This window comes from Urocitellus parryii, chromosome 12 (assembly GCF_045843805.1).
Source record: "Urocitellus parryii isolate mUroPar1 chromosome 12, mUroPar1.hap1, whole genome shotgun sequence".
NCBI classification, from domain to species: Eukaryota; Metazoa; Chordata; class Mammalia; order Rodentia; family Sciuridae; genus Urocitellus; species Urocitellus parryii.
Genome location: NC_135542.1, coordinates 195289 through 217617, shown reverse-complemented (window position 1 = coordinate 217617; position 22329 = coordinate 195289). Strand labels below are relative to the sequence as shown.

At 41.0% G+C, this 22329-nt stretch overlaps 1 pseudogene; it reads right to left on the bottom strand.

Annotated features, from left to right (window-relative positions):
* Window positions 1-21165: 21165 nt before the first annotated feature.
* On the bottom strand, window positions 21166-21274 carry LOC113178237 (small nucleolar RNA U13; annotated as a pseudogene).
* Window positions 21275-22329: the final 1055 nt, after the last annotated feature.

Here is a 22329-nt window from a genome sequence, read left to right as displayed (position 1 = left end):
AGACAGAGGACTTCAGATCCTAGGCCAGGCTTGGCAGCTAGTAAAATGAGGACAAATAGGAGGTGTAGCCCCTACTCTGGCAGCCAGCATCCCCAACCTGAGGCCATGCTGCAATGGAACCTGCCCTGCCCTGGACACTGCTGTCCATGAAATGTGACCAAGGCCCAGGGTTTGGTGGCTCAAGAAAGATTGTGTAGGAAAACATTCCCACAGATGACATGAAGTGAGCCACCTCCATCTGCCTTAATCTTTGTAACATAAGTTAAATATTTCTAAATCAACTGATAAGGAGCATGACTTGAGATCTGCTGGCTCTGGGAGCAAACCAGAACTAGCTTTGGCAGAGCCAAGCAGCTCCATGGCTTTTATTGCTCAAACAATGGGAATAAAAGGAAATATAAGTGTGTGCAGGCTACAGGCACAGTGCCTGTGAGAGGCAGCTGGGGCTGGAAAACAGAGGACTGTTCCTGGCGGGGAGTCCATGCAGGTGGAACAAGCCAAATGAGGCACAAAGTGCTTTAAGTGTGGCTGTCACCACTGAGGCTCAGGATTTCATTTTATTTTGTAGCATGTTATGTCATTTTATGTTATGTTATTTGTTGGTACCAGGGAGAGCACCCAGGGGTGCTTAAACATAGATCTACATTCCTCAGCCATTTGTTTATGTTTTATTTTGAGACATTATCTCACTAAGTTGATCGAGGCCTTGTTAAGTTGCTAAGTCTGGCTTCAAACTCACCATCCTCCTACCTCAGCCTCCTAAGGCTCTGGGAAGACAGACATAAGCCATTCTGCCTGGACAGACTCTGGACTTTAAATTTCATTTAATTTAAACATTTTCAATCTAAGAAGCACTTGTGGATAGCAGTCACTACAAGAAATGGCACAGCTCTAAGCAGAAGCATGGTAGGACTGGTTCCTACCAGCATAGGGAAAGACAGCCAGGTTTTGTTTTCAGTTCTGAAACTCCAGACCGTGATGTGTTTGTAATCCTTGACAAAAGGACATTTTCAGGGACCCAATCATCACTTGCTACTGCCAAGCAACTGTGAGGGTTAATTTAGATGACATTCTGTTGTGTGCTTACCTGAAGAGAGGTCTTCCCTCTGGGGTTTACAATGGCCAAGTAGGAGCACAGGAGCCCAGGGTTGGTGTGGTCACTGGACATGTTTGTTCCAGCTTCTTCAGGGGCACAGGGGCACCTGGCCTGATGTGGTCATAGGACCAAACATGTCATATCTTATAGCTCTAAGGCAGGAGCACACGGGCCCCTGGACCAGTGTGGTCACAGGACCCTGCCTGTCACATCTTACAGATCTAAAGAAGGGACACAGGAGCCCTGGGTCCAGTGTGGTCACAGGACCATGCTTGATCAAACTCATAGCTCTAAAGCAGGCATGCAGGAACCCTTGGGCTGGTGTGGTCACGGGACCATGCTTGTCCTAAGTTACCCCTCGACAGCAAGGGCACAGGATCCCCTAAGGTGGAGTGTCACAGGACCATGCTTCTCCCATCCTACTGCTATAAAGCAGGGGCACAGGAGCCCCTGGGCTGGTGTGATCATGGGATCATGCTTGTCCCATGTTACAGCTATGAAGCAGGCACACAGGAGCCCCTGGCTGGTATGGTCACAGGACCATGCTTGTCCCATGTTACAGCTATAAAGCAGGGGCACAGGATCCCCTGGGCTGGTGTAGTCATGAGATCATGCTTGTCCCATGTTACTGCTATAAAGCAGGGGAATAGGAGCCCCTGGGCTGGTGTGATCATGGGATCATGCTTGTCCCATGTTACAGCTATAAAGCAGGGGCGAAGGTGCCCCTAGGATGGTGTGGTCACAGTAGCATGCTGGTCCCATGTTACAGCCCTCAGGCAGGGACACAGGAGCCCCTGACACTCATCCCTACCTTGCACTCTGTGGGCCATGGCTCATGCACTGGTCCAGGTGGAGGTACTGGTGGAGGAACTCCTGTGGGGCTCTGGAGGACCATCTGGGCCGTCCTTCCTCCCCCACAGAGGAGCTGCGTGTGATCAGCGGGGGCTTCCTGCAGTGTGCCAGGGTGGAGCGTCTATTTTCTTGGAGGTGCTGCTGACATGAGCGGTTCAGCTGAGCTGTGGATGGAATGGAGTGCTGACTGGCGGAGGAATCATTTGTCAGGGAGTCTGTGGATAAAAAGTAAGGACAGGTGGGGCCAAGCACAGTGGCACACGCCTGTAATCCCAGTGTCTTTGCAGTCTGAGACAGGAGGAGCACGTTTCAAAGCCAGCCTCAGAAACCTATAGGTGCTAAGCAGTTCAGTGAGACCCTGTCTATAAATAAAATACAAAATAGGACTGGGGATATGAGTCAGTGGTAGAGTACCCCTGGGTTCAATCCCCAGTACCAAAAAAAAAAAAAAAATAAGGAGAGGTGAGAAGATGGCCATGTCCTAAAGTGTGTCCTCAGAAGGACAGATATTAAGTATCACGGTGACGCCCAGACTCACCTTCGCACCTCACATATTCCTGCCCTCCCTGCAAGCATGATGATTCTTTGGTCATGTATCTCTTTCTGCTCTGAAGTAGCCCCAAGGTGTGTGGTCAGCCTTGGGCAGAGAGGACTCCCGTATTGATACCAGCTATGCTTAATCAGCCTCCTCCACCAGGTCACAGAACGTGCCCTGCTGTGTATGTCACCTAGGTCCCTCCCGCCTATCCCTGCAACACCCCAGGGACAGAAGAGCACCCTCCAAAACAATCCCAGAAACAAACCCCACGTGTGATACAGAATCTTCATATTTGTTATGGTAACTGTTTCTCCTCTGTGAGCATCATCCCCAGACTCTTTACAAAGGGAAGCACTGTCAGGAAATTGTTTCCTGCTACCTGAAGTCAAACTGTGTCCCTCCCGGACTCATCCTGATCCTGCAGGCTTTATCTTGGGTGTTTTTTTGTGGGTTATATGAGGAACTGGAAAGTGGCAAAGGAAATAAAAATACAGGGTTGGCTCCAAGGGTTAAAAAGAGGTGGCTGAGTGAGGAGGAGCATCTTCTTGTCTGAGCACTCAAGAGGCTAAGGTGGAAGGAGGGTGAAGTCCAGAAGCTCAGGCCAGCCTAGGTGAAACCTGAAGAGACCACCTCAAAACAGAATGGACAAATTGTTTTAATTTTTTTAGATGTTGATGGACCTTTACTCTATTCATTTATTTATATGAAGTGCTAAGAATTGAACCCAGGGCCTCACACATGCTAGGCCAGTGCTCTACCACTGAGCTACAACTCCAGCCTCAAGACAAAATTTTTGTAAAGAAAAAAGATCCCAAACGCCACAAAAATCTTTTCAGTGAAACAAGTGTTGTGGTGGGTCCTGATGCCTCCCTTAAGGAATGAATGATACCAGGGTGTGTCTGCTGGGACCTTGCAGAAGTGTCTCACGGGATTGAGAGATGCAGGATCTCTTCCTCCACCATCTTTCAGGAATACCAACTAGAGACTCTAAAGACCCCATGATGCACGCCTGAAGCACTGGGTGAGAGCAGAGAGCATTTGATCCAATTGACAGAAAGAGTCAGAACCTCTGTCAAAGACTTGCTCCTATTATCTGGGAGGTGATGTGAATTTCAGCAGGTTCACCTCAGAATGCTGAGCCAAATGGGTCAGTGAGGAGGGAGCCAGGGTCAGGGCAGGACCTGGTGGAAGGGTTCAGGGGGAGCTTCCAGTACAAAGGGGCTGATGCCCTCAGGAATGGTTCTGGCAGAAGTCAGGTTCACAACTTAAAATCCTACCTGGCTGAGGCAGAATCCCACTGTCACCCAGAGATACGTCCTGGAGTCAGTCCTGGCTAGCTCTAGACTCTGTGAGTTATGACCTGTGAGCTGGACTTATATCATGTCTCTGGTTTCAGGGAGAAGCTCCAGGCAGAGCTGCCGTCACATCCTTCTGTGACCGTGGACGGTTGGTGTGAGTGTGGGCTTCTCCTCACCAACCACAGGGGTGGATCCAGAGAAAAGATGTTGGAAGGCTCTCGACAGGCCCAGCCGGGCAAGGGGGCTCCTCAAGTGAGTCTGAGGCAATGGAAGTGGGGTGCCTATGAACACACAGCCCAGGCCAGTAGAAAGATCATCAGCTCTGCAAAGGTTCAGAGTCAGGCAGTGAGTAAGTACAGCTTCCTCAATAGAAAACCAGAAACTCGTGTCAGAAACATTAATCAAACGGGCTCTCCCATGAACCGAGGTCAGATGCTGACTCCTTGCTCCTTCACAACTCCCAGCTTGGAAACATGAGGGGTGACACAGTGGAAGGATTTGTAGCCACTGGGCACTTTTTAAGAAAGCTGCTGGGCTGGGCATATAGCTCAGTTGGTAGATGACTTGCCTCACATCCACCAGGCTCTGGGTTCAATCTCCAGCATCACAAAAAAAGCTGCTCAAGGTAAACACACTAGACTCTCCTCTGAGAAGGAGGACATATCACCTGCTCTCTTCAGGAAACACCTCAGAGTTCTGAAGTCCTCACATGCCACTCATGTCCTCCATGGAGTATCTGAACCTGCAGCTAGCTAACAGAACATCCCCTCGTGAACAGGAATCCCAGGGCCCAAGGGAACACACTCTGTAGAAGACCATGATACTGACCAACTACTCAATCGTTCCATTACCAATCTTCCTGATGGTGCAAAACCTCACCTCACTGAGCCCTTGGTACCCAAGCCAGGGTCCCTGCCCTGGCAATGAACTCACCAACACTGTGTGGCTTGACACCTGTCCCTACACCAATGTGTCCCCAAATCAACTGACTTTGGAGTCAGCTGAGCAGATCTGCAGCAGCATCAGATACAACATGGTGGAAGACATGCATGGAGAACCAAGGAGCTTCCCACCACACAGATCACACAAGGCAATTTAAAACTGACTGAAAAGCTGAGCTACTATTCATGAAGTGATAGAGGAAATGGACTCGTGATGCATCCCAAGGAAGATGAGAGCACTTGACCCCAGGCCCACTGCCCACCCACGTTCTAAGGCCTGGTGTAATATGAAAACACAGTTCCCTCCTTTCAAAACTCACAGGACCTCAGAACTACAGCAAGAAGGACTGGCATGACTGTAGCCCTTGTACCTCTTCACTACCTAACTCTGCATTTTGGCAGAGTTGAAGATCTTCCTGCTCAGGGCACAGTCCACCCAGTTGGTTCCAAGTCCTGAACAGGTTGGTGTTCAGTAACCTGAAGAAATTCTTTTAAAAAATTATATGTAATTCACATGCCATAAATACCACCATTTCAAAATGCAAAATTCTGTTATTTTTAGTATATTCCTACAGTATATTCTCTAAATAAAATACAAAATAGGGCTGGGCATATGCTCAGTGGCCCAGTGGACCTGAGTTCAATTTCTGGGAACATAAGGGCCATCTCAGCCTCCAGAGAAGGCCAGTTTCTCTGTACCTTTGCTCTGCACCAGCCGCTGGAAGCCGCAGACCTGGCAGATGCTCTGCACCCACTTAAGCATGTCCTCATTTGTCTGTGCCACAAGGTAAAAGGTGCGATCCCTGGTCTGAATGTCGAACACAAAGCCACGTGGCAGCCCCTTCTCATGAAAGGTCACGTAGGCATGCACCTGCTCACAGAGGTCCAGGCTGATGATCCGCAAGGGCTTCCTGGACTGGTCGTGCTTGTAGTATTCCAGGACAGCTGGGTCACTGCCTTCCTGGCTGTTGCTGAGGACGAACCAGCGTCTCCTCCAGGCCTGAATCCCACCAGGAAGGAGTAAAAACAAGTAAGAAATTCACTCATTATTTCAAAGGTTTTTGTCCTAAAGTTGATTTTGAGACAAGGTCTCCCTCAGTTGCTCAGGCAGTCCTGGGGTTGGTATTCCTCCTGCCTTCTGAACTGCTGGGATTCCAGTCGTGGTCACCACCCACCATGCCAAGGGCTTCCACATTTTCCTGGGTCTCTAAGTTAAGGCTAGGGAGTGTGGAACCTGCAGTCGGCTCATGGCACCAAACCTCTCCTCTCCTAGAAAAACAACACAGGCTTGACATGATGGAATGGTCCTCTCCAGCTGTGGCCCAATTTTTCCAGTCCTCTTCACAGGAAAACCATTTCCTACACTACCAGTCCTTTGAATGACAATGAACTTTGCATCACAAAGATGAATACCAAAGGAAACTGGCAAACATTTTTCAATTTCAAAAAGATAAGAGCTCTCATAATCCCCCATCCATTGGCAATACTCTTCAGAATAAAGAGGTGAGGGAGACATTTTCCAGTGAGGGCAAACAGATGACTTGCCACCAGCAAACCTGCCCCAGGGAAGGGTCAGAAGAAGTCTCTGTCCAGAAAGGACTGATGAGAGGAGGGACTCGTAGGAAGAAAGCACCCTGCAAACAGAAGTGTATGTTGACAGAACAGGCACTCCTCCACAGGTCTTATGACTCTGGTTTGATGATTAAGGCAAAAGCCACCACACCATTTGATGTAGGAAAAAATTTAGGACCAGGAAACATGGAGCAAAGAAATCCCTATGGAATTCACATCAAGACTTTTTGGACAAAAACAACATCACTGCCAACTTTGTATTGATAAGGCACAAGAATGACAACAGCTAAAATAGTTTAAAAACAAGAATAAGCTGAGGAGTTGGTCCACCAGACTTCCAGACTCATCCCATCTCCACAGTCATAAACACCAACCAGAGGTAGAGAGACAGGGTCAATAGACTGAAAAAGAGCACCAGGAGAGCCAGAGAAATGTGCCAGACAACTCTGCACAAAGCCAAGAGAGCCATTCAGTGAAGGAAAGGCAGCTTGGTCCACCATGGGTATCAGGGGCAACAGACATCATCCACTAGCCGAAAGGAAATGAGCTAAGTCACAATCCTAAGTCACAACTATTAAAGTGGGCCACGGACCTGAGAGAAAACACAACACAGAGGCACAGGGTGTTGGTCAGCTCCTCGTCACTGTGACCAAGATACCTGAGGAGGGCAACTCTGAGGAGCAAGGGCTCATTTTGACTCATGGTGTCAGGGTGTGGTCAGCCAACTCCACTGCAGAAACCTCCTGCTGAATGGGCATGAAAGAGGAAAGGTGCTCAGCTCTTGGCCTCCAGAAAGCAGGCAGAGAGAGTGAGACAGTAAGGGACATCACAGTCCTCCAGGCCCCACCCTGGGACCCACTTTCTACAGACTACCTGACGTGCTTCTCGTTTTCAACACCTCCCATGACTTCCACTCCAGTCATTAATTTATGTTTTATTGTTGGTACTGGAGATGGAAACCAAGGCCTCACACACGCTGTACTGGTGTTCTACCATGAGCTATAAACCAGCCTGCTCCATGCAAATTATCAATCTATTAGGAGGGTTAACCCACTGGTGGAAGTCAGGGCCCTTGTAATCCAGACTTTTCACCTCTTAACACCTCAGCACTGCCACCTGAGCTTTGGGGGACATTCTAGACCCAAACCATGACATTTATGAAAACAAAACTAAAGTAAATGGGGAAATCTTTAGAATCTATGGTTAAGCAAAACATTCCCAGATTTGACAATGAAATGAAACCTAGAAAAGGGAAGATGAATACATTAACAAACTTCTGTTCAGTGAAAGTCCTGATTCAGTGGATAAAAATATAAGTTACAGACTGAATGAACATGCCTGTCATTCCAAAAATGTGGGAGGCTGAGATAGGAGGATGGCCTAAGGCTCAATTCAAGGCCAGCCTCCACAACTTCCTGAAACCCCATCTTAAAAATTAAAAAAATATATATACTGGGGATGTAAATCATTTGTAAATTGCCCTAGGGTTCAATTCTCAATACCCCCCACTAAAAGAAAAAAAGAAAAAAAATATAAACTCCACTTTGAGCAAAGTACTTCTGTTTTGAATATATAAGATATTCTCAAAACTCAACATAAAACAAAAACAAACAATCCTTAAAGAAAAAGGCAAGACTTGAGGGCATTATGCTCAAAGAGAATACAGTCACAAGGAATGTGTTCAATGTACTTTGCCATAGGATTCCTGAACTAAGATGAGTGGGTCAATGGTCAAGCCATGAGATGGGTCCATCCATGGACCAGGATACCACTTAACAAAGAGAAAATACACTGCTGACACACAGCAGCTTGGACAAGTCACCAGAGTCTCATGCTGAAACATCTGAAAGGAAACAGGATAAAACTAGAAGGCCCTGCTCACAGGATGAAAAATACTGAAATAACAAAGTTGAATGGTCCAAGCACAGGGCCAACAGCAGCTGTGAACCTCTGGAGGTGACCACCAGGGCATGGGCAAGAGGGCTGGACCCTGCTCCCTGCTGAAACCTCAGCCTGATCTTCCGTGGTAACTCTGGCACCCCGCCCTGGAAATCCACACTTCGCCTCCAAAACCCTCCATGTGAACTTTGAAAGTGGCTGCGTTTCCAGGGAGGCTGGCGGGGAAGAGTGTGTAGAGAAGGCGCCTGGCCCCACCTACTGTCCGCCCATTCCCCAGCACCCAGTACCCGCCTGCACTCACACAGAGTCGCAGCTTCTTCTCTGGGGGCGATTTCTTCAGCCAGCCAGAGTGCACCAATTGGCTGCTGTCCATGCTGCCCGCGGTGGTAGACCTGAGCGCAGAGCCAGTTGCAGAGGCTGGGAGAGGAGGCCTGGGCATGCTGTGTGCTCACTAGCCACGGAAGTCCTCGGCACCCCCTGGCCAGCTGCCTCATGCACGTCTAGAGACCTCCAGGCCTGCCACGGAAATGACCCCTTCCCTCCGAGGAGGAGGGGGCGATGCTGAAGGCCCCCTGAGCCTCCAGGGGTGGGGTGGAGTGACTCTGCATTTTCTAAGCCATCTGAATGTTAACCTAGAGTACCCGTACAACATGAGCACTATGTAACAGCTTAGACAGCTGCATGGTCTGGCTGGGGCGGAGGTGTGTGATGAAGTCAGGTGCACCCAATCCATCTTTCCCTAGACGCTGGTCTTCTGCATACCCGTGGACACTTTTGCAACATTTTTGCAACCATCAAGACTGGCGGTTAGTGGGGGATAGGTCACATTATTTCAGAAGCTCCTCTGGGTCTAATTTCCTTAAACAAAAAGTCCTGAATCGTTGATTACAATTCCATGTGGAAACAGAGAGTCTTGGAGGGATAGTGTGGCTCCATGTCTTCTGTGTTCACATTCTCCTTCTCTGGCCCTCCCACCCGCAATGCTACTGTGAAATGAACCTCCATTTGCCATCTATTTTAGTATTTAAGGGATTGAAATGAAGCCAAGAGAATTCTTTTTTAACAGAGTAGGGAGGTCTGAACTGACCCAATGAGATAAACACCATTTGCAACCTGCAAAGCTGACTTTGTAACCAGTTGAGTTTTTGTTTTTGAACCTTGCATCTCTTTTCTGATTGTAAATGCCTCCTGATCCTCTGGCCCTATTATTCTGCTTTTGTGCTGCTGGATTGTGAATTGTTCTTAAAAAAAAAAAATCTTGTTCAATAAATTGCTTTGCTTCACTTGGTGAAGTTTCTTCATTTAAAAATCACTTTTGGATGTTTATTATTTTATTTTTTGCCAACCTTTCCCATCTCTCCTCCCTTCTCTCTGCAGCTTGTGGTAACTACTAGTCTACTCTGAACTTGTGTTATTCTTCCTTAATGCCGCAGTCTGGCTGGGCACAATTCAGGAGCCACTTGTCAAAAGAAACTAACTTTATTTTTAGAACTACAAAGGCCAAACAAAACAGCTCCTCAGGAAAAAACCCTCAGAGCCCAACTACCACCACCAGCTTTCCACAAGCCTCTCTCCCCCACACCAGCCTCTCCACCTCCTGGCTCTTGAGGCCGATAGGCTGGATTTCATGGGCGGAACCAAAGAAGTCCCCCAATGAGCAGCTCCGTGGAGGAGCCAATCAGCTAGATGTTGCTGGGGCCGCTGTGAGCCAATCATCAGCTGGCAGCTAGAAGTTTGCTGGCAGCTGGAAGTTTGCTGGGGCCCCTTTGGCTGTGGCTCTCAACATCTCCCCCTCTCTGTTTAAACAACAAGCATGTGGCTTGGGGACCGTGCCTGCCTTAGGTTGTCCAATACTACATATGGTCCTTACCCGTCTTCGGATGAGCTGACCTCAGGGCGTCAGCCTCCTGTCTTAGGTTGGTACCATTGTAATTGGATCTTACCCGTCATTGACTACGGGTCCAGTATACAGCCACACCTGTGGAGAGGTCTTTGTACCAGCGGGGGGGGGGGGGGGGGGTGAGGTTCTTTGCCTCACCTCTGTTGGCCCCCAAATTTTAGCTGAACGATTAGATATTTTTAGAATTTAATCATCTAAATGAACTTTGGAGTTTTACACAAAGTGCTCACTTTTTAAAGAAATCATGTTGGGATTTTAAAAGAACATGTATGAAGCTGTACAAATTAATTTGGAAAAAAATACATTGTAACAAAAATGTATATTCCTTATTACTCAGCCATAAAGAAAAATGAAATTGTGGCTTTTGCTGGAATGGATGTGTTATGGGGAGGCACTCCAGGAAGCACACTAAGTTTGAATTTCAAATCAAAAGAGAGTTTTATTTACCTGGCCAGGGACTGTCACTCACCACAGAGACTCAACCTCTGTGGGAGGACAGCAGCTTTCTGGCCCATCCAAGAAGAATATAAGCACAAAACCTACAACTTAGTAACTTGCTGATCGTCATGTAAGCTAGCCAATCACAGAAATTAAAACATTAATATGAGGGACCTGTGGGCTCTAGGCAGGACTGGAAATTTCCAGTCAGCAAGCAAGTGATAAACAGAAGCACTAATAAGTATCTGAATAAGAAATAAACATATAGAAATAAATGTTTTTATGTATGTTTTTTATGTATCATAACCAGTTAGAAAAAATGCACAGGTAAAAACATTGCCTTCATAACAGCTACAGCAAATTTATAATACATTAAAAATTTTTATTGATCTATAAAAAATTATAAATCTTTTTTGCTGAGATGTTTAATAGACCACAAGTCCTCATAGGAGGGAGGGCACAGGTCTGGAGAGGAATGCCGTAAATATTTGGTTTTTGCTTAGTTGTAACAGGGTCTATATTGCCCAGGCTGGTCTTGAACTCCTGGGTTCAACTGATCCTTTTACCTCAGCCTCCCAAGCAGCTGGAACAACAGGCATGCATTACCATGCCTGGTTAATAAACCTTTCATGGCCATAACTTCTTATTTTTTATAAGTTAAAAAATACTAGAAAGGGCAAGCAACATAGACCTTCTCTTCATTCCCCAACCCCAACTTAAGCCTCTGAAGATGGGGCTGCCCAGGGGACTCCCCTGCACAGCCAGATTTGGCAGTGACTCAGAAGCCACTTCTTGCAGAACAGAGACCTCCAAATTTCTTAGCATTTCTGCCAAGGAACAGATTTCAAATAAACACTTAAGACTTTTTTAATGATTCAAACTATTGAAGAAGCGGTACTTACACAATTTCAGCATTGTCTTCACAGAAAGTTGTGTGCAATACTGTCTGAATTATTTTCCTCTATAGTGAAGCTGCATAAAAGATTCTACAGCAACCCAGCTGCTTAAAAGTGAAACAGAGATAGTTCCATTACAAATAAAAATTGTGCATAATATAGTCATTTAAAATATACCTATATAATTATTATGCTTAATGTAAAACAAAACACATACAAATAATTGTTTCTAATGGCACTACTACAGGCAAGGCAAAAGCTCTTTCTTGAAAAGTGACAAAAAATCTTTATTTTTATGTAAAAAGCACAAATATACATACAGTACATAAATTGATGGTGAGCATATGTTGGTATGAAAATTTCAACAAAGAAGCCCAAAAATTTAAGAAAAAAAAGTGTTTCAATGAGGATTTGGTGGTTGAGACATAATGAACAAATCTGTGAAGAAATTCTATTTATGATCTTTAAATATCAACATCAGTATAAGACCAGAATTACATGAAAGTTTCTGTAAATCGATGGATTTTGCAATAATTAGTATTTGCCAATTTTGCACAAAGAAGTAAAATACTGAGATTGGATAATAAGTTCAATATCAGGCTGGGGGTGGGTATGCAGCTCAGTGATAAAGTGCATGCATGAGGCTGAGGATAGCATGCATGGGTTCAATATTACAAAACAAAACCAGTACCAAAAAAGTACAATGCTTTTCTTCAGATTAAGGCAAATGACATCCCACTTTACCAGATTATTTCAGTGTGAACTAGTCTCTTCCCTGGATCCTCATCATGCCTGTATGTACATCATCTTTTGTCTCATAAAGTTTAGGAAAAGGTGGTTGCCCAATTTCATCATCTTATTCTCCTGTCTCAATAAACCTAGATCAAAATACCAAATACAAAAAGAAAGTCCCCAAGAGCTCAAAACAAGTTATTTTGATAACAATTGTGGTTATAAACATGCAGAATTACAAGCTGGAAAAGGATCTACTTTTTCCTTAAGTACCTATAAATCCCCAATGTCTGGAAATTCCTGCTGTCACATTGTTCTTTCTATTCAGGAGACCCCTCCTATTGCAACTGAAGTTTACTTGGTATTGCTCCTCCTTCAGTAGAAGAAGAGTACTCAGAGTTATTTATTAAACTGACAATCTCTTACTCTGAGAAGGAAACTAGAAACATTATCACAAAAGGCTGAGACTGACTTGTTGCTCATGTTTTCTAGTAAATGTGACATGTGGCCCCAGAGTCAGTGAAGACTACCCAGTCACCACCCAGTTACCAGCTCATTATGATCTCTCTCCACCTTAAGCCACTCTGATAAGCAGGAGAATAAGGAACACACACTTGAGCACACAATCTGATCTCTGCAACCTGAGGCCGGACCAGCAACCTACCCTTCTGGGGAGATAAGTGTTCCTCTCTACTTCCTGTTACTGTCTTTCTTGCAGCCACCCTTCCCTAAAGGACTTGCTCCATCACAGAAGCAAACTGAGGGAATGCAACAGCTGGTGAAGGCTCCAGGAGATGCAAAGCAAAGTGCCCGAACCCATATGCCCTTTGCAGAAAGGAAGGTGGAGAAGAGAGAAGCTGCCCTGCACCACCAATTTGGATCCTGGGAATATACCACACAAACTTACAAAAGAAAAGGAAGATTTGGTTTTTATGTTTGATATCAAGAATCTCTAGTCACATAATTGGACCAAAAGTTCTCTCTGGAAACCATCTCAGCCTACATTCTACCTTACAGAAGAGGAGAGATGTCACCATCTGGACCTGCTAAGCTAAACACAGTCTCCCAGTTAAATAATTTCAGGAGGAATACAGGTCTCCCAGGTTCTGTTCCACTGTTTTTCTTACTACAGTAGTCCCCGCATCCACAGTTTCAGTGCTCACTGGTTAAATAAAACTTGAACATATTAATAGGAAATTCCAGAAATAAACAATTCACAAGTTTTAAGTTATGCTGCACTCTGACTAGTGTGATGAAATCTCACCATCTCCTTCCGTCAAGCCCAGATCATGAGTATTCCTTTGCATAGCATACCCATGCTGCATGTGCCACCTACCCATTAGTCACTCAGTAACCATATCCATTACAGAATTGGTATTGCAGATGCTTGTGTTCAAGTAATCATTAATGGCCCCAAAGTGCAAACTATTAAAGTGTATTATTATTATTATTATTATTGTTATTATTTTACTTGTTATTATTACTCATTTACTGTGACTAATCTATAAATTAAACTATCATAAATATTAATGTACATGGAAAAACCCAGCCTATATACAGAGGTTTTCACTTGGGGTCTTAGAACATATCACCCACAGGTTAGGGGGAGTACTATAAAATCATTCTGATTCCTTAACTAAGGAAACTTTTTAGAAAGTAAAAATTTAAAAATGCATTGCTTTAACTTCTGAAATCAGAAAGCTTACAGATGATTGTCAGTCATGCAATGTGTGAGACTGATATAAAACTGCGACCACACAGTCATCCTCTCCATTCACTTGCGCGGCTTTTTCCACCCTCCAAGTTTGTTTGCTTCCTGTCACAAGTGGATTTTGGCTCCATGAAGATGTGTATTTTTATTTGTTTTGCTTACTGCCATATTTCCAGGACCCATCTCAGTGCCTGGCACAGAATAAGTCTTCAAAAACTACTTATTGGGCGGCTGAATGAATAAATACTTGCAGCTTCTCTTAAGGGGAACCACTTCCACTTAAGTGACATTCCTCGACATCCTGACTGAAACACAGGATCATCATACTCAACAGATAATCCAAAGCCTAGCAAATCGTGTGTGTGTGTGTGTGTGTGTGTGTGTGTTTATTTTTCTCATCCCCCTTTGTCCCTCACTGGAACCTACTAGTTTGGCCATGCTGGTTGGGGCATCACACAGTGGACGATGGGCACTGATATTGCAAGAAGTCAAAGAGAGGCAGGCCATAACATGGTGTAAGCAAAATACAGAAGCATGCATTGGGCCTAAGACTAAAGCAACCAAAGGGAAGGTGTCAGCACTAGACTGAAAACTCCAAGCCCTCTGCTGAAGTGTCTACACCTGCTGAGGATTTAAAATAATTTTCTCATTCCAATACCCAAGACTATGACACTAATGTCTGGATTTGGATGCTGTGCCATTTCCAATTTCCCCACATTGATCTTACACAACCACTCTTTGTATGGCTATCTTCCACCTTGTGCTGAAAATCCTAACACCAGTGATAATTATAAACAACTGGCATTACCCATAAAGCCTTCATCAGCTTAGGTGACAAAGTATTCTACATCGTGAGTAGTGTTCCAAGACACAGTGATTAAAGCTCATATAGAACATAACTGCCCCTCTTCCAGTATGCATGGCTTTATTTCTGTATCTAGACACATGCTGTTATAAAAGTCTTTCATTGCAGTATTTCGTTTTCAGTAGTCAAATTTTAAAAGGAGAACCATAAGATTATAAACCTTACAATCATGATAACTACGAATATAAGTGATCAAACAAATTCTTAACAAGTAATTTTGTCTTAAATTGTTAGACCAAAGGTAAATACCAAATTGTATAACCAGCAATAAGTAAGTCATTTTCAATGATGTGCAGAGATGCCTTTTATCCCCATATTTTGAAAATATCCATAATTATATTTATAAGCAGGGGTCACAGCTATATTATAACATTTTTTAAAAAGGAAAAATAAGTAGAATACATGTATATTATACTCATATTAAAAAAAGAAGTAATGATAAAAACCAAACTAAATATAAACTATTACCTATAATGGAACAGAGAATAAATTTAAAGAAACAGAATCAAAGTCAAGCCTGTTGGAATATATCATGTTATATGTTATTGTTATTAGAAACCCAGAATCTCATTGTTAGAGACAAAATGAAAATATAAAAAATTAAATTTGAATTAACATTCTAAGAATTCATCACTTTTCAAATGTATTTCCTTGTTTTGCCTAATGAAAGGGCTTAGAAGCAATGTTGTCCTAAATTTTGAGATCCTAAATGCCAAGAAGCAAGAACACAGGTATTTGTAGTCATATTATATCTACTTTTCCAATTATTTAAACAATTTTATAACAAAAAATGTAAAAAAGAACATTGGTGGGCTGGGGAGGTGGCTCAAGTGGTAGCGCTCTCCCCTGGCATGCACAGGGTGCTGGGTTCGATCCTCAGCACCACATTAAAAAAAAATAAAGATTTTATGTCCACCAAAATCTAAAAATAAATATTAAAAAATTCTCTCAATTATCTCTCTCTTTCTCTCTCTAAAAAAAAAAGAACATTGGTCATTCTCATTCTAGTAATGATATCTGCAGGTAACAATTGCAAACCCTGGGGCGGGGGTAATGGTCTGAAGTCACTGAAGTGGTGCTCAAAGCAGACAGGTCCTAAAAGACATTTGGTTCCTCAAAGAAGGAAACCTCAGGAAAATCCAGGTTTTCGTAGCTTTTCCCAAAGGACCTCCCACTGCCCCACTCCTTCTCTTAATGTTGGAGTGGTGGAAAGGCTCTTTTTTCTCTTTATCCCCATCTCCTGCTGGCTCACAATTGCCTCAGAGTCCATGAATAAGCTTTTCCTTTACTAGGATATTAGTTTCTGTCAGCCCACCTCCAACGTGTAATGAACATATAGCCCTATGTGATCCCCAGTCTTAAATAGGATCTTCTGAGTGAGACATTTCCTGACTTCCCAAACTTTATCGGGTTCTGTTAAGATAAAGAAAGCTTATTACAGAAATAAGGAAAACGATTGTAACACACGCTTCCCATACTACTGTTTACTTCCTCCTATTGTCTGGTGATAAAGGGATATACCAATTAATTTTAGGAGGGGAATATCTAACAAAATGGTCAATAAAATGTTTAATTAAACTTAGTTACATTAAGATAAGGGGGTATCATTATCCTATGATTTGAATTTTCCCACCTACTTTTGAGAAAATGGAATAGACTTTCTGCTATACAAGAGTATAGAATATATGGATTCCTTTTGCCTTGAAATGTGGTTACTGCTTGCTACATTGAAGTGTGATGCTTAACATTATGTGTCAACTTGGCTTGAATAAGTCCCGAAATTTTGGTGAAATTCCCATACAGAGGTTGCTATGAAGATTTCTTTAGATTCGATTGATATTTAAATAGACTTTTAGTAAGACAAAATACCTGTCATAATTTGATCCAATCATCTGAAGGCTTTATGAGAAAGACTGAGTTCTTCTAAAGAAGCATGATTCTGCTGCCAGACTTCCTTTAGGCTGAAACTACATCATCATCTCTTCTCTAGCCCACAGGATTTCTCTGCAGATTTTAGAATTATCAATTTCAGCAGATGCCTAAAACTAAAGCTGTATCCCCACTCCTCCCCCTCCCCCTCCCCTTCCTCCTCCTCCTCCTCCTCCTTTTATTTCTCTCCTCCTCCTCCTCCTCCTCCTCCTCCTCCTCCTCCTCCTCCTCCTCCTCCTCCTCCTCCTCCTCCTCCTCTTCTTCTTCTTCTTCTTCTTCTTCTTCTTCTTCTTCTTTTCTCTCTCTCTCTCTCTCTCTCTATCTCTCTCTCACACACACACACACTCATATGCAAACAATCTATTGATTCTGTTTTTCTAATGAACCTTGACTAATACAGAGAGAATAGAGGGAAGTAAGAAAACTAATTTACCAAGTTCAAGAATCACTCTTTCTACTAGTTATTTTAATTCCTCAAGAAACCCTTGAAAGTAAGTTTAATTATTATTATAATTTAAGAGGAGAAAAACTGAGTCCCAGAGAAGATAAGAGGTACTTTCCTGTGTAATGGGAAGCCATGCCAAGAACCTAGCATGACAGTGTTCATGCCTTCTGCCGTTTTAGATTACCTGTCCGTGAGAGGCACTGGCCAGGGAAACTTGTATTAGCCAGAGACAGCACTATGCTCCAAAAATGAGAGAGACTCTTTGGATTAGAGAAGGGCAAAAATAAACCTCAGAGTTTTTGTTAGTAAGCTGTGATTGTTGCTGTGGTTTTATTAAGCAATATTTTTTCTGACATTGTGCTTGTTTTCAGAGATTATGAGATAGCCCCCCATTTTAAAAACAAAACACTAAAAGTTATTTCTTCATTCCATTAGTGAACTAAGAACGGTTTTTATTTTCTTTCAAGTTTTTTGCCCAATTTTCTTGATGCAGCCCACACATTTTTTTAAAGAGAGAGAGAGAGAGAGAGAGAGAGAGAGAGAGAGAGAGAGAGTTTTTTTAATATTTATTTTTTTAGTTTTTTGGTGGACACAACATCTTTGTTTGTATGTGGTGCTGAGGATCGAACCCGGGCTGCATGCATGCCAGGCGAGCGCGCTACCGCTTGAGCCACATCCCCAGCTTGCAGCCCCCACATTTGTAAGTTTCACTGAGGCTAGACTAGGACAAACCTTTGTCCTCCAAATGTAGCATGTGTTTCTATTTCAAGGTCTGTGGCCTACGTGTACCTTGGGTAAGAACAATGAATGGAAGAGTTGCCAAAATTGTAGTATCCTAGGGGAAAAGCAATGTAGACTAATTGTACTCTCTAAATAGTAAAATAAGGAATAGCCTTCTTTTCTCAAAGCCAAAATTATTTCTACATATCTCTAGTATTTAAAAGTTCCCAAGAAAGCATCCCAAATTTATTCTTAGGACTATCGAATATGATGGCCTTAAGGCACCACACTAGAGATAGAAATGAGTTTGAGTGGATGACATCTTATTAAATAGAAAGAGTTTTCTGATGTTAATATGAATGTACACTTTGATTGATTTTTTTTGGAGACCTGTCAAAATATTTTAGATGAAAACATGAGTTAGTTAAAATATGATAATAAAATCAAATCTTTTGTATATATTTATGTTACTATATTTTTATTTTGGAACTGGTTTTAAGACTGAACTTACATTTTATAGCAATGAGTTATCAATTTATTAATTCTGCTGTTTTTTTCTCTTTTGTATTGATCACCAGCAAAACACAAGCTTGCAAGAGGAAGTGTCAATATTTCAGACTAAGCAGAATGGAGGCTACCCCTAACTTTTCTGACCTTAAATTCAGAGAAATATATTTGATAGGAGATATAGAAATCAAAAGAAAATTAGCACAACTGGGCTTGAAATCTGAAAGTAGTATTTAGAGATAAGAAATATGCATCTTAGAATAAAAGAAAAACCAAAATTCCAGTGAAGAAACCAAACCATATATGAAAGATGGAGAGAGTAAAACAATTCACTGGAAAAGCTAAAATTCTAGTAGAAATGAGATTAGAAAGAAAAAGAAGATGCAAAATGGATGGAAATGAAAAGAGAATGTCTGTGAGATCTGAATGCTGTGAGAGTTTCATTTGGCAGGGCAGAGGCTCCTCCATTGCCTTCAGGTTGGATGAGTCCCCAGGCCTTTCTAACCAAAGAGCAGTACGTGACCATGTCTCCTATTGTGATTTCCTCATTTCTCTCTAATGATGACGCTTTCCAAAAGTTCTTCCTTAGCTCTGTTATTTGGAACTTTTTCCCAGTCACCAAAACTCAAAATAAGTATTAATTGGAGAAATTGTTTTTTTTTTTTAATGAAAACAAATGCTGCTCTTTGATGATTTTCTCTATTCACATTAGTTTCAATGTTTTTACAACTTATTGCTATCTTTCTCCTTACTAAACATGACTATTTTGTTTTGATTAATTTTAGCATTTACATGAAAGAATACTTTGTATAGTTTTATTTATTCAGTGTTTTGACTTTAATAACACTCTCTGGGAATAAAGTTATTTTCCATTATTTTGTTATTGTTGTTGTTTTTCTAAATGAAATTATGCTCTTTTTTATGCATGGTATTATATTTGAAGAATGCTAATGCAATAATGAAGCCATAATAAAGCTAATTCATAGCCAAAAAATGTTGTTTAAGCACCCACCAATATTGTGACTCTCTTTTAAGCTACATTTTTATGCACTTATTTTTGTTTGCTTCTATTTATAGGGTCTTGAATTTCCAACTAGACTATAAAATCCTCCATGATAGGGAGAGTATTTTAATTCTTTTATGACCTCCATTATATTGGTATAGTGATCAGTAAAATGTGCATTTGAATGAGTGTGTGTTGAATTGATACAGTTCTTAAACATGCACATAATTGAGGCATGTGACATCTCTGAGTTGCCAAGTTTTTGAGTTAAACGATACTTAAATTAAAGTGGCTAGCTTCCTTAAAAATGATAAGATTCTTCTAAAATATGATCATTCCTAATTCAATTTGTTAAAAAAGATACAGTATTTCAAAAGCCAACAATTTTAGAATATCACTTATTCAATTGCATTTTTGTTATTTGATTTTAGAAATCTTAAATAAATCTAATTTATTATAATCTTTTCTTTTTGGCAAAGAATATACATAAAGAGTAAGAATTACATACATTTTATTTTGGGCAAGAATTCTTACTATATTGGCAAGGTTCAGTTGTTTCTCTTAAGATATTTGTATTTCTTAAAAGCTTCACAACAAACAATAACAATATGTGAATTATGTGAAACTGAAGTTCATTCTGTATGTTGTGTATAGATTTATCTGCTCATATACTAAAATATTTGCTGTCCTCAGCACATTTGTACTGGCTCTGCTGCAATGTAAACCTTTGGTATCTCTCAGTTTTCCTAAACATTTTTAAGTGTTTTTTTTTTGTTCTAGCTCAGAATTCTCTTTTTGTGTGTCAAAGATCTTGACTTAGAATTTAAAAAATGTGTAAGAATTATAAAAACTTTCAGAACCATGTTGTTTTAGAGATTTATTGGTTACAAAATTAACTTTTTAGTACTCAAAGCTACTCTTTTTTTAATATTTACTCTTTAGGTGTAGATTGACAGAACACAATAGTGCTGAGGATCAAACCCAGGTCCCACTCGCACTAGGCAAGCGAATCTCAGCCCTCAAAGCTACTTTTTATGTGACGTTGCCTGTGTGCTTCTCTCCTTCTCTCCTTCCCTCACTGAATCTTGATTTCTATGTTATCTATTTGTCAAAGCCATCAGACTTTCATCTATTTAATAAAAATAGTGTAAATGAAATGTTAGTTTTGGTATAATTAGTTGGTACCTTAATAATTTTAAAGAATTTTTTATCAATTTCTTTTGGTATTTATGCTTGTAAAAAATAACATTGACTTTCATACAAATACTATTAACACTGTGAAAATGATGAATCCACATAATGAAAAATTTTGTGTTCACTTTCATGTGCAAAATACAATAATTAAACATTTTAGGGTAGTTTGTCAGGTCTAGTCTGTAAATTTTCACCTAGGATATGAGGCCTGAACATATTTTGAAGCAAATGTGTTCAGGGAAGTGAAAATATAATATACTGGAATTATGTGTAGAGGGTAAAGAGATCAAGAAAGTTCAGATCTGTCATTGTTTAGAGTTAGACTTTATCTTTTAGTTGGTATAGAATTGCAAAAAAAATTAAAGGACAAAAAATTGAAAATTGAACAAGACAGTACAGTATGGAAATTGAAAATTGAACAGGACAGTATGTGATGCATATTGGAAGGTAATAAGAAAGATGATTCTTTTTGTTCTTTTTAGACAATTTCTAGGGTGGCTCATGGGCCCCAGGAGGAGAGATCAGAGTAAGGTGGAATTATATCATTTATTAAAAAGAAATAAGAACTCAAGAGAGAAAGAAGGAGTTTAAATTGACCTAGTAAAATACCTTCCTTAGCCTTTTTTTGACAACAGATAAATAATGTGCAGATGTAGTGACAAGGTGTAGAGCAAGGCACATCTCCCACACCAACCACATGAACACCCAATAATCATCACACTTATGAACCAAAAGGACCTTTATTCTATTTTTATAAGTTATAATAAAGATTGTTGTCATGATGAAATAAATGATTAAAATTTAATTCATTTTATATAGATCATAAAATCCATGCAGTCAATTATATCTTGGTTAGTATAACAGATTGAATCATATCATAACTTTATCATAATCATATCATAAATTCATGATATATAAAGAAATTTGATGTCAGGAAAATATCTAAAAGAATGGCCTGAATACTTCTTTTCTGGAATTTTTTCCATTTTTCTGAACCTTTCATTCTGTTATAATTCAGTTATCAATTTCATTTATCAATGGACATGTATGCAGTTCTAACATATATTTCAAACTAAATGTATTTGAGAAGTTCACTTGAAGTATGCACTTTAGCGTAATACAGGAAGTTGTATAAACTTATCTATGTCCTTCTCGATTCTGACCATCCTTATGGCTATTCTCCTTTCAGTACTCAGAATCAAACTAAATATCTCTGCTTAATCTTTGTCAGTGCCAGGTTTAGTATTTGTGCCATTTAGTATTTGTGCTCTATCAAGTTTCTTAACCTTTTTGAGGCCATAGATTCCTTCTGTGAATTTTGCTTAAAAATATTTACATCATAAAGTAGTTTTGAGACTTAGATAAAATAAAAAATTATTTAGAATATATAGTGCCTCAAAGAGATGCAAAGTCTATATGTCAATAATATCTTGGTGTATCTTTAATATAACTTGTTTGAATTTTAAATCCTATCAGAAATATGTTTTAAAATTTATTTTTATAAAAGAGAAAAAATCTAGCAGTGACAAAGATTGAGCATAGATGAATTTTAATACATTTGAAATTTTTAATAAAAAATTTATGTGTTATCATCATAGGTTGTTTTCTCTGTATGGTTTACCTTGTCAAATTAAACAGCTAAAATTGATATTCCTAAATATGAAATAATAGCCAACTGTGTCTCTACAGTGATCTTTAAAGAATGTTATAATGAATGATGTTCTTATTAAGATAGTATGTCCAGACATCTATGCTAATTTTCTATTTTGAAAGCCAAGATGAAGTGCATATGC